A 10,539-nucleotide genomic window follows, 5' to 3' on the forward strand; every position below is an offset into this window, starting at 1 on the left:
CGATAACTTGCATTGATGATTGATATCAGTGGATAAAGTAGTTTAGTTATTGACAGCATAAGTAAATATTTACTGTATAAATAGCCATGTAAACATTTCTAGATGTTAAGGTAATTCAGATGTTGAGAGAGACACACCTAAAAAAGATGGCCTTTCTCAATACATTTGTCATAATTTCTGACCTGTGGTGTAAAACTCTACCATTGGGATGTTTGAATTTATGATAATTAGCTAAATAAAGTATTCCTGTTTTCTCCTGCAGATGCTCCTCAGCTTCCCTCTGTGTCAGTGAGTGCCTCTGGTGAGATAGTGGAGGGCAGCTCAGTGACTCTGACCTGCAGCAGTAATGCTAACCCAGCAGCTAGCTACACCTGGTACAAGGACGACATTACCAATTCCCCCAGTGACAACTCACAGCTGGTCTTCAGCTCCATCCAGTCCTCTGACTCTGGACGGTTTATCTGTATGGCTAAAAACCAGCTGGGCTGGAAGTGGTCTAGATACCAACATCTTGATGTAAAATGTGAGTAAAGCTCATCAGATTCCTTCATGTCTTCCTGTTTAACATGACACTACTATTTTGGGAATAATTACACACAGAGAATACATTCAAACAATATTTTATTATACATATATGTGTATACATAATTTATATAGACAAATGATTTCGTCCTACAACTTTTGTGAAGTCATTCCCAAGAGCCATAATAGACAAAAAATCAATGCATCACACGTGTTAAGATACAGCTGGCTGTGATTATACACCTGGCCAGTAGGTGGTGTCGTGTGCACACGAAGCTCCAAGAAATGAACCCTTTCTCGAACCAGTTGGCTCAAGTGGTTCAATGCCTCATGAGGCTTCATCTCACCATCACTACTGGCAACTTTAACTGAAGAGTCCAGCTGGCTGATCACACAGGACCATGAGAAGCAATGGAGGGAGGAGGCATTCTGGCAGCGATAGGTTGGCTGAGGCAGGTAAATGTAGACTAGTGAACAGGTGAGCTGAATAACTAATTAGTGGCAACAGGTGGAGATGATCTAGAGTAGGGTGGTTGGTTGGAGGGAGACTGAGCTGATTGGATGATGACTGGTGGCTGAGAGGTGGGAAGCTGACAAGTCCAGAAATGTCCAAAGTAAAACAAACAAAAACCTAAAATATGACACATTACAAGCAACCTGCAGGTAGAGCGCTGCTGTTTCAATCTGAAAAACTCACACGGAAAGAAGAGACAGTTAGAAGAATTTTATTCATACAATATTTTAAGACTTTGGCGCTCAGATGTTTCCCTCGGCAGGAAACATTCACGCTGAATTATACTTCAATATGCATAAGCAGGTGTATGAGAACAGGTATGTTTCCCCCCAGGCCTGAAACTGGTGGTGGAGTGGAGATAGATGAAGTTGGTTCAGTCCATAGAGCAGTGGTCTCCAACCTTTTTAAGCCCAAGATCCCCGACCTCCACTTTGGTGGGAAGCAAGATCTACCTGTAGAGGCGTTGCAAATAAAATAGCCCAGATTCTACTTCAAACTTGAAGCCTTTTATTCATGAATGAACTCATAAATCAACTGTTTTTGAATTACATAAAATGTTTTGGTCCAACTGGACAAATTATGTAATGCAACAATGACAACATTGTAAGTAGCATATCAAACTGGCCATAGCTTCACATTAACACATCAACTTCAATTAATCTCAACACAAAAGTAAAGTAATGTCTTATCAAGTGTTATGCTTATCTCCTGAAGCGTCATTAATGGCACATTAAAATCAACATTTTACCAAACAGAAATCTTATTTTAACACAATTTTCAATGCAACTATAGGTACAGCTTTATGTCCAACACAAAAAAATAAAAGCATGGCCTATTTCCTTTTGGAACTTTGCCCCCCCCCCCCCCCCCCCCCCCCCACTGAGTGCATCAGTGGCTCAGAGAAAGAAAGAGATGTTATTAATCAGAGAAATAAAAACTTTTACAGCGGTTATATTGAGCATGACGACTCACTTCAGCTCCCCTCAGCCCCACTGCCGGGTTGTCCCTGTCTGAATATGCGCTAAAACCGCATCTGTAAAATTAACTGACGTACACGACGAGATGGAGAGACATTGGTCTTCTCCCAGATCCGTTGCAATTCTCTCCTCTGTTGCCTTTGATTCCCTGGTTTCTGCCAATTGAGCATATTTGCAAGAATGAATGAAGTAGAGGCACAAACTGGGTGAAGCACAATGCGTAGAAGAAGATAACTTCATCTTAAAATGAAGTGTAGAACAAGACTTAAATAATTTATTTATTTATCAAATTTGCAGTTTTTGATTTTAATTTTCACAAAGGATATGTTTATTTACACGTCTTTATGGTGTGGGGAAAGAACACTGTCAAACCGCCATTACATATTTCAGCTCGCGCATCCCTGGTCTATTCTATCATCGGGATCTATAGGGAATGTTTCAAAGATCTACCAGTCGGTTGGCGACCACTGCCATAGAGGCTGGTTGGTGAGATGATCTGCTTGGCTGCATTGGTGGGATCCAGTAGACTGCATAAGCTGCTACCAGTACTTCACTCAGGGACCCAGAAAGATAGATGTCCAGCTTGGATGAACACAGGTTTGCCTGAACTGTCCATGATGAGCAAGCATGAAGCGACTGTGGAGAGGAAAAACTCCCCTTTGGGAAGAAACCTCTGGCAGAACCAGGCTTAACATGGCGGTCTTCTGCCAGACCCATTGAGATGTGACAGGGAATCCGTAAGAGTCTGGGAGGGATTACACTCTGATAGGGACGAGGTTGAAGGAGGACCCTAGGAAAGCCAGATGGAGCTTAGCTACGATGGTGGAGAAGGGGATGGAGGCGGGTTGCATCAGAGTCATCTGAGTCTCAATCAGACATTGCGCAGCCACTGCTTGTCTGCTGGGTAGAAGGCTGAAATGTGGATTTGAAGTTCTTTTAAGATGAACCCAGGATGCTGATTGGGCTTCGTGGAGGTCTGGTTCAAAGCTGATTGGCTTGTGTCGGAGGTGGATGAGTCTCTGATTGGATGGAGGTAGGCAATAGAGTTTCTTCAATTGAATTTCCACTTAAGCTTGCCATGATTTGTCTTGGATGAACCCAGACACACACACACACACACACACACACACACACACACACACACACACACACACACACACATGCACACAGAGCTAGTTTCCAAAGTTTATTGAGACAGCAGGTTGTGGATGATGAAGCCAGAGTCATTTTAACAGACGGAGTTGTAGAGGTGCAGGTGTAGACTGGCAGACAGTCCCTGCATCATTGTTCTAATGTTTTTTTTTCAGGGCTGGCAAACAAAAACATGGTGCAGTACCACCTCCAACCACAATTAAATTTATAGACTATACTCCAATTTATGTAGTAGACTCCAACCTACTGCTGACCTTCTACCGAGAGTCTGCTGACTGTATCACTGTTTGGTACGGCAGCTGCTACAGGTACATTAGGTCCGGAACAAACAGATTCAGGAACAATTTCTTTCCTAAGACGATATTCACCCTGAATTCCCACATGCAATGATAGCTAAGGTAAAAAAATAAATAAAACACAAAACTCCCTACTGTGCAATTATGACAATGTACAATATTTAGTTTCTATTCTACAATGTGCAATATTTATGCACGTGTATTTAAGAATCTATACAGCAATATATTGTATTTCTGCAATCTATAAAACACCTGGGACTTTACACCTTTACTCTTAATGTTTTTACTGTATGTATTTGTTTGATAATCTGACATTTTTATATTTCTGCTCTGGTTGGAGCAAGCTTAATTTCATTGTACAGGTGTTGAACTTGTTGTACAATTACAATAAAAGGCATTCTGATTGTGATTTTTATTTACTTTATCTAGGAGGCGCAGTTTGTAAATCTAAAGAGAAGGAGTAAAAACTTGACTAAAAATAATTATTCCAGTAAAGCACAGTTAACCAAAATTTGTAACGAATAGACACTAAACTCCCACAAAGACGAGATAATTCAGTCGGACACAAAAGAGATTTAAGAGATTAATTAAAGGCTTTTGTAACTGGACAGGCAGCAAGAGTCAGAGTTTTGCACATCCATGATCATGTAATTAATACTAAAAACCTTCATCTTCTCCAGATGCTCCTCAGCCTCCCTCTGTGTCAGTGAGTCCCTCTGGTGAGATAGTGGAGGGCAGTTCAGTGACTCTGACCTGCAGCAGTGATGCTAACCCAGCAGCTAGCTACACCTGGTACAAGGAGGATGAGGAGTTTCCAACGGCTTCAGGACAGAACTTCACCATCACTGACGTCAGACCTGAACACAGTGGAAGATATTCGTGTGAAGCTCAGAACAACAGAGGAAGTCAGAGCTCCACAGTTCATCTGATTGTAATCAGAGGTAGTCTTTTTCTTCAGCCAGAGCTTCCTGTGGTTTTAAGAACTGAGCCATTATTATAAGAAGTGACTCAGGTTCTTTTCTTTAGAAATAGACCAAAATACAATGTGGGGAATGTTGACTTGTTTTTTTACATTGTTTTTCAGAGTAAATATATTATCATCTATTTAGACAGTACAGAATTTTGTTCTATGAGAATAGAAAAGGTTTCATTAATTTATTCTAACTTTATTAAAGACACATAGATCAGGTCCTTAGTAATTGATCTGGTAGATGGGTTCTGATTTAATTATTGATTTGTTTTTTTAAGATGTGGTTAACAACTTCATAGAGGACCACAGTGGAAATTATTCATGTGAAGCTCAAAACAACAGAGGAAGTCAGAGCTCCACGGTTCATCTGACTGCGGTCAGAGGTGATCTGTTAACTGTCAAATGCAGATTGAAATCTGTCTTTCTCACTTTCTGTAACTAAGTGACTGATGGTAAAGTCAGTTAATTCAGGCTTCCTGTTCAGATGTTTATCATGTTACTCTCATTTTTAGATTCTTCAGAGAAGATAATGGACTGCATTAGGTTGACTCTGGTGGTCCTGATGCCAGTTTCTCTGCTGCTCTTGTTTCTGTGGATGAGGTAAGCCAATAACAAACCACCAGTTCCATCACTGCTCTTTGATTCACTTGTATTCATGCAGTGGTTCTAAAAAGTATTCTCACTCCTGATAACATATCAGGTTTTTATGATGTAAAAATAATTTCATCCATAATTTAAAAGCTGTTCTTTTTTTAACATATAATATAATAATCCTACTCCTAAATCCTAAAACAAATAATTAAATGATTGATCATCCTGAAATAAAGTCTGACTCTCCTGATAAACTTTTCCAGACTTTTCAGTGTTTGCAAATTTTGCAGAAAAACAATAAAGGATCGTCTTGTTGCATTAGTCAGGAAAGGGTTACAGAAATCTCCACAGTATCATCTGTTGACCATTTTACAATGAAGACATTAATCAATGATTGAGCAAAATATGTAAAACTTTACTTATAAAGAAAAAAAGTGTTTCACAATTAGCTAGACACATTAAACATGAGTAAATTTAAAAAGAAATGTTTCTGACAGGCTTTTAAAACCAGTTACAGAGTCAGCTGATATCAGTGTGAAGGAAAGGGTTCAAGAGTCTTGGAACTACTGAAGAAAACGTTCTGTGTACTTTTGTCTTCTGCGTAGTACTGCAATAGTCCTCTAATATAGGACCTGTTCAGGAAGAGCTCCCCAAGCCAGAGGAAACATTTTAAAATGGACTGTAAAATAAATCAGGTACCAATGTAGTTGCAGTGGCGTCACATGTCAGGATTTGGTTGATTTTTTTTCTGAAGCCTTAATAAGCATAAGCCTCCTAATGCATCTGGTGGGGGGGGGGGGTATAGATTGGTTGGTAGTGACGGTGGAGCTGGGTTGGTTGGTGACTTTCCCCGGAGTGACGTTACAGTGACAGTGATGTTTGTGGTTGTTTGTGAAGGCATGGTGGGTGTCGTTGGCCCCGGGTGCCTGCCATGGACTGCTTGGTGGGTAAGTTGATGCCGTCTTGGTGTGGGTTCATGGTCTGGTGTAGTTGCTTGGCTCTGTGGTGTCTGCTCTTTTGAAATTGCGTTTAGTGGCTTGGTTGGTGTCATGCAGGGCTGCTGCCTTGCAATTGTGTTTTGCCTTCCGGTGGGGGATATGATGCCGTGGATATGGGGGGCTGTGTGCAGGGGCTTGCACGGTGTAAAAAGAAAGAAAGAGTTGCCTTATAGTCCCACAGAGGGGAAATTTTGTCTCTGCGTTCAACCCATTCCTCAGGGAGCAGAGGGCTGCCTACCCTGAGTGGCGCCCAGGGAGCAATCTTGAGCTAAGGGTCTTGCTCAAGGAACCATAGTGGCAGTCTGCGGGGATCAAACCGGGTACTTGAGACCTTCTCAGAGTGCAATCGCGATGCGCCAACAAGGTTAGATGTACCTTTATCGGCTTCTCTGGGGTGGAGCACTCTTGCATGGTTGTACTGCTGTAGGGGATTCATGGCAGTTGTGTTCAGGGGCATGTGTTCGATATTCGTATCCTGGGTTGGTGAGTGGGCGAATAGATATTGGGGTTCATGGGTGGGAGTTTCATGGAGTTCAGACTGGAACTCATCAGGGGGTTGCTACTGTTTCATGTGTTTGTGGTCTGGACTGGGGGTCATTCGGGTCTTGGCCTGAACCTGGGCTGGCTGGATCCACTCCGGCATATCTGGCTGCCAGTGGAGCCTGCGGGGAGCTTCCTGGGGCTCCTCTCTGCTCTTCCCTGGGATGGTGGAGGCAGCTTCCCCTGTGTTTGTCCCTTTGGGCAACACCATAGAGAGCATTCTGACCAGCTGTCTCTAGTAAGTGTTGTTACTTCTATCTTTTCTAGGAAAATTGGGCCACGAATTTGGTCCAGATCAGCTGAGCTCATCTTGAGTTATCAGATGTCAAAGTTGTCAATGTGCTTAATTTCACCACCTGTCATTCGGAGTCCAGAGGTCCAACAGACGCCAATGAGGGCTCGTCCTTCTTAATTCGACATCCCGAACGACATATTGAATTCTCCACCCAATAGCATGAAATTTTACCCAAGAACTATTCTCTGCTTACTGACCTCTGTATCGAAGCCCAGGCTGAGCGGATAGCAATGAGCCCACCCGCACGTCTCTAGCCCACTCCCGCGTTATTTCTTAAAGGAACGGGCTTTAGGGCATAAGGGGGCACTAAGTGGAAGAAGAGGGGCTCTTTTCAGCACCTCGAATGTGATGGGTGAAACGATGATGTGAAGTTTTGACATCTGCTCCTCTTTCCAGTTTGTGCCCCTCGAGGAGAAAGGCAGTTTAGGGTTTGAGGGAAATTCAAACAAAGGTATTGAAAAAAGCCCTTGTGGTCCACGAAACGCCCGTAGTGGCTCCCTCTGGTGGCCATGGTTATATTGTGCGAAATTGAGGAAACCGTCTGCAGTCTCTGTTACATCATTCCCTGCTCCTGCTCCTGCTGCTGCTCCTGCTCCTGCTCCTGCTGACACCTGGTAAACAAGGTCTAAGCAGTTATGGGAGTGCACCCGGGATGAGCACTGTATATTTCATGCTCTCCCATTGTGTAACTGCCAGGTTCTTGAAAGCCACCACATGAGTAGACCATCCAGCCTTCCTTGATTGCATGTGTGAGCTCAACTTGTCTTGTTACTGTGATTTCTCCTCTATTGCCCTTGTTAGATTCTCCTGTTGGCATCTGTATCTGGACCTCGACTTTCTGAACTGCCTCTTGACCTAGTCTGCCTGTCTCTGCCCCTGTCTGGTTACCTCTGCCTGGACTGTGTGTCTCGTTGCTGATTATCTTGACTGGATCCCAGATTTGGAACTGGAAACCTCAGCCAAGTCTACTGATCCCCTGTGTATCACCCAAGCCTGGGCATTGGATTCCGCTTCTGCCTCTGCCCCGCAAGCTGACTACATCTAGTGGATTAGTCAGTCAGTGATCCGAATCACTCAGATGGATTCTCTGGATCACTCCTCCAGAAACAGTGTAACCTAACCGATTCAGATAAGGTTAATGGCTTTTATTCAGTGTTCTTGCATTTTCACCAAGTTGTTCTCAGCCACAAATCCTCTCCCCCACAATGGTTCCAGAGATTGCTTCCATAAATTCCAGCTCCAACTCCAGCAACACAAGTTCCTTTAATTAACATTTTGAAATGTTCATTCCTATGTCGGCTGAAATATCAGGTTTCAAAATTGTAATGGATTACATGACGGTCAGGTTTGTCAACCAAACCAGGTGACAAAAACAAGCTTGCAACCGACCACCCCCACACTACGTTTACTACACCTAACTGGCATCAATGTTTTTCTCCTCAGAGTCCAGCTCACATGTCAGAAACATTCAAAACTCAATTTAACATATTTTGAAAGAGATTTCGGTTTGTAAGGCTCTGATTGTAAATTGTCAAAGATGTTGTTGACAATAGCACATGTTTACATATATTTTCTCTCCTAATGTTATTATTACTGTGAGTCGAAATTGCCGATCCCTGAATTTAATTTTACATTATCTGTGTAGAAGGTTTTAAATAATTTCTTATGGTTCCAGTCTTTGACATCTGCCATATTGACCAGGGTCACTTTTTAATCTTAGGAGGAAGAGGAGCTCAGACACTGGAGCAGCGCTGGAGAGGATGCAGGTGAGAGACTGACTGCTGTAATCACTTTTTTTAAAGAATGGAAGTTAATTTGGCTCTTTGTGGTCAAAGTTGGACCAATATAAAAAGCTATTTAATCAATGAAGCTCATTTATTGTCTCCTATCAGCCCGATCCAGTTTATCAAAACATCTCAGCCCTGAAAGCTGCAGCATCTCAGACTGAAAAAGCAAAGGAGCAGGACGACCCTCTATGAAGTCTGTCAGGTCTCAAACTTCAGAGGAAGAAAGCCACATCATCATACAACCACTTTCTGGCTCGGAGTTCAAAACCAGAAGCAGTTTTATTCACCAAGCTTCTGCACACAAACAAGGAATTTGACTGCTCTTCCACTTTGATCTCCATGAATTCAATTTAGTTTACTTAAATTGTGAAAATTCACAAGACATGTCTCAAAACACTTTACAAGAGAAAGTTTATTTCGTTCCAGTTATCAAACAATTAAATCAAGTACAGTTTATTCTCCAGATTGATTTAAAGATTTGTAAGGAAACCCAGCAGGTTGCAACCAATCATTGACTTGACTTGGCTCAATCTGAATTATTGAGGAAGGACTCTTAAGCCAAAGCAGAAGTGCATCAGTGATCGGCATGATAAGTCAGGAAGAAAGGAGGTAGGAAGAATCCTGAATGCGTCCTCCCACGGCTAGTTTAACATAGTAACCCCGCAAAGTCTCTTATCAGTGCTACGAAGCCTTAAAGTATCCCACAATCCTTTGCATTACATGATTTATCAGCCCAGCCCCCTTGTGGAAATTAACAGAAATGTCTGGTGGAAAAAAACATGCACTTTGTTGTTAATTTTTGGAAGGCTGTAGGCCCGGATTTGACTCGCATCAGCCATGTGTGTTTTTCTCATGTAATGATGTCAGAGTTAAAGGCTGTCCGAATTCAGCACAGCAATCCGAAACTCCTGTCCTCCCCATGATGGAGTTCTTATAGATGACCCTGTGAAAGGTCAGGGAGCAGAAACTAGATGCTACTATTAAGGGTATTTGGATGTGCCATGGACTTTGCAGCAATCCTTCAAACCCAGCATGCATATAATGACATTGAAGAGGAAAACTCCACAGAGAAACCTCCAGCAGAACCAGAATCAAGCTCAGCGTGAATGGCCATCTGCCATGACAAAATGGTAAAATGAAATGAATAAAATAGAAATGGAAATAAAGGTTTCTTATTGACCTTAAAAGGCATTAGGATTCTGATTATTCTTAAGTGCTGTATAAATAAACGTGCCTTATTCAGTAAAGCAAAAAACATTTAACGGCAAAGAATTTTCAGCCTGAAAAAAATCATATGAATCTGTCTGTATGATTGAACTGAACTGACTTGATATTTCTGTAAATAAACTGCATCTCTTCATTTTATATATATTGTATATTTATATTTTGTCAAAAACACAAATGAAATAAATTCATGTGAAGCAAAATATTTTCTATTTTACTGCAGAAAAATGTAAAATTAACTGGAAGTTAAATTTTAATGTGATAAATCAATTGAGGCTCTGCATTGTTCCAGACTGCCTTCTTGTCTTTTGACCTCAATGTCTCTGCAGATCTGTGTTGATCTTAGGTCTTTAGCTGCCAAAGTTTCACTGAGAAGTTCTACCAATTGGTTCCATGAACCTGGGTGAATTTTTTACAGGTCTGGTGACAGTGGACTAGAAAGTTACACGTATCTTAGTGCAACATTCTAGTAGATTTGTCAGCAACGTTGGTGCCTTACGCACACTTGGTGGTACCCCCCTTGAAATGAACAATAATTGTCTTGTTTAGTTTTACCATTGTGACTCAGCAAACGCGGAGGCAGGAGTGCAGTTTAAAGAGTTTATTGAAGAACACAGCTGACAAGATGGCGACACACGGTTGGTTGGGCTCTGTGTTTGCCTCCCTCGATTTT

The 10,539-nt window shown here is 41.9% G+C and overlaps 1 long non-coding RNA gene across 1 annotated transcript; it reads left to right on the forward strand.

The window, feature by feature from the left end:
• The first annotated feature begins 4,888 nt into the window (after window positions 1-4,888).
• On the forward strand, window positions 4,889-9,908 carry LOC118563062. Its single transcript, XR_004930989.1, has 3 exons — window positions 4,889-5,031; window positions 8,576-8,621; window positions 8,748-9,908. It is a non-coding gene; the product is annotated as an uncharacterized LOC118563062 (long non-coding RNA).
• Window positions 9,909-10,539: the final 631 nt, after the last annotated feature.

Source organism: Fundulus heteroclitus, chromosome 5, assembly GCF_011125445.2.
Source record: "Fundulus heteroclitus isolate FHET01 chromosome 5, MU-UCD_Fhet_4.1, whole genome shotgun sequence".
Taxonomy (NCBI): domain Eukaryota; kingdom Metazoa; phylum Chordata; class Actinopteri; order Cyprinodontiformes; family Fundulidae; genus Fundulus; species Fundulus heteroclitus.